Raw genomic sequence first — 2,280 nt, 5'->3', positions numbered from 1 at the left:
ACCTTGTCAGAAAGTTTAGCGTTTTCCCTACAGGTGGTGTTTGTTGGCCTGTGGCAGGGTCAGTCACATGTCCTGGATTCCTGGCATTTAATTGAGTCTATCCCAGTTCTGCGCCCCTATGTTTCTTGTGCCCCACCTGGTGATGAGGTTAACATTTTGCCCCCCCCTGGAAAAATGTCTGCGGACGCGCATGCGAGCAGCAGTGTGAGTCGTGAGGTAGTGTGCAGCATGCAGCAGTGTGAGTAATGCAGCAGTGTGCAGCGACCAGCAGTTTGCAGCGTGCAGCAGTGTGAGGCGTGCAGCAGTGTGAGCACAAGTTATTGTAATCTATAAAGGCAATAGCTTAAACTTTTGTAAATAACTTTTGGGAAGATTATGTTCAGTGTATTTTATTGTGATGAAAATCAAAGAACAGAAGTGAAATATTAACATCTTTTTGTGACATTTGTAATAAAGCTTGAAACATTGAGAGAACATATTAGAACCAGTTGTTGAATGGTTGCACAGAGTGAGAAAAAAAACCACAATTGAAGGGAGTATGTATATCCAACAACAAAATTCTTCATGCAATTTCAAATGTTCATATTGTGTGTAATCAACACAAACGAAGATCAACTTCTGTTTTTTCTTTTATTCCGATATGTATATTCAGTCCAGTCAGCTTCCAGACGATATCACATAAATTTACATGAAAATCATGATTAACAAGTTAACAGCCAACGCGTTTCGTCCCCAACTGGGACATCATCAGGGCTGTGAATAAGAAAAATACAAAAAGACACCATAAATAAAACTGTGCATGGATTCATCATCATCAAAAACATTCCATTCATGTTTCATTGATTAATGTAACATACAAAATGTACTAACAAATCTTCTATCATCATGAAGTCCCCACAGTTAAGTATCAAAATAAAGTGACATGTATCTATTCTTGAAAGAATACCACCCTGCCTATTGAACACCTACGTTACTATTCATATTATCAATTTCACATTTTTTTTTTAAACCATATAATTAATCAGAATTTCTAAATGTATCCCACAATTTACTCAATTTCGACATGGAAGGTAGTTGCGTGGTGTAAACAAAATCATGTATAGTCAGCGTGGGCAACAAACTCCCAAAGAAAAACGTGATGCTTCTCAACTCCAGCTCACCTTGTATAATAATCTCGAAACAATCAAGTGACAACTGTTTCTTCACTTCCAAGAAATCATTAGCAGTGCTCCTAGTCACCGTTATCCTCAACACTTCCTTTAAAACTAAAAAAAGGGAATAATAATACATTTTGGTTTTTGGTACTAATATAAAAAAAAATCATCTAATCTATTTCCTTCATTGATAGTGTCTTACCACAATTAAAGAAAACGTGTGATGCAGGTTGTTCCTCAATCACTTGTCAATCTTGCCTGTCCGTAAAAAGCAATATCCATCTGAGAAAACATGTATAGAGCACAATATCTAACCAAATTGTCTTACAAACTTGACATGAAAAATCATAAACTCGCATTTTCATGAAAGTTCTTACTTAATGCTTATACAATGTCCTTGTGCTAACTAAATCCAATGAATATTCGTCCTCGTTTCTGAACCAATGTTGAGTTTTGGGCGGCTGCCAGTCAGTATTTCTAAAACATAGATCCCCAAGGAAGTAAAAGGGAAATCAGTCAAATCCCGTCCTCAATAAGGCTACAGTAATCAGCCCCCACAGCCCTTCCAGTCTCTTTCTTACCTTTCAAAGTAAATCCATAGCGTCCGCGTACCCGGCTCCCGTTCATGATAAATCTGGAATGCGTTCTCGCTATCTCTTAAACAACTATTTAAATGCAATCTCAACCAATCCCTGATCTCGTTGGAAATCCGCCGCTCCCACGCTGTTAAACAATTCTATGTCAGGACGGAGGCGAGGATTATGCAGTCCTTTCTTCTCTTTATTATAATAGCAGATTCAAAGAAAAACATAAAACATTCTGGAACTACAACTCCCATGAGCACATGGGGCACAGTGTCCATAGTAACCGCCAGCCAATGGTGATGGAGTCCTTGGTATAACTGGCTGTGACGTCCCTTCCGCTTCCTCTTTCTTCTCTGCTCGTCAGATAAGTCACTTTCATACCTTTCTGACTTGTGTGGTATTTTTTATTGTTTGAGATTCTTTAAGCGATCTGACCTAAGCTTTTAGGCTATGCTTCTTGATGTGTGCTTACTAGCGCTGTTGAGCTTCACTATCTTTCTGACTTGTGTGGTATTTTTTATTGCTGAGATTAGCTAGGCGAT

At 38.6% G+C, this 2,280-nt stretch overlaps 1 long non-coding RNA gene across 1 annotated transcript; it reads right to left on the bottom strand.

Moving 5' to 3' along the window:
* Positions 1-373: 373 nt before the first annotated feature.
* LOC144769285 (uncharacterized) lies at positions 374-1,907 on the bottom strand. The gene is made up of 5 exons (XR_013598688.1): positions 1,736-1,907; positions 1,532-1,631; positions 1,357-1,436; positions 1,161-1,265; positions 374-753 (listed from the first exon to the last, which is right to left on the bottom strand). It is a non-coding gene; the product is annotated as an uncharacterized LOC144769285 (long non-coding RNA).
* Positions 1,908-2,280: the final 373 nt, after the last annotated feature.

Source organism: Lissotriton helveticus, chromosome 7 (genome assembly GCF_964261635.1).
Source record: "Lissotriton helveticus chromosome 7, aLisHel1.1, whole genome shotgun sequence".
NCBI lineage: Eukaryota > Metazoa > Chordata > Amphibia > Caudata > Salamandridae > Lissotriton > Lissotriton helveticus.
The sequence above is the reverse complement of the archived record's forward strand: the minus strand, read 5'-3'. Positions and strand labels throughout refer to the sequence as shown.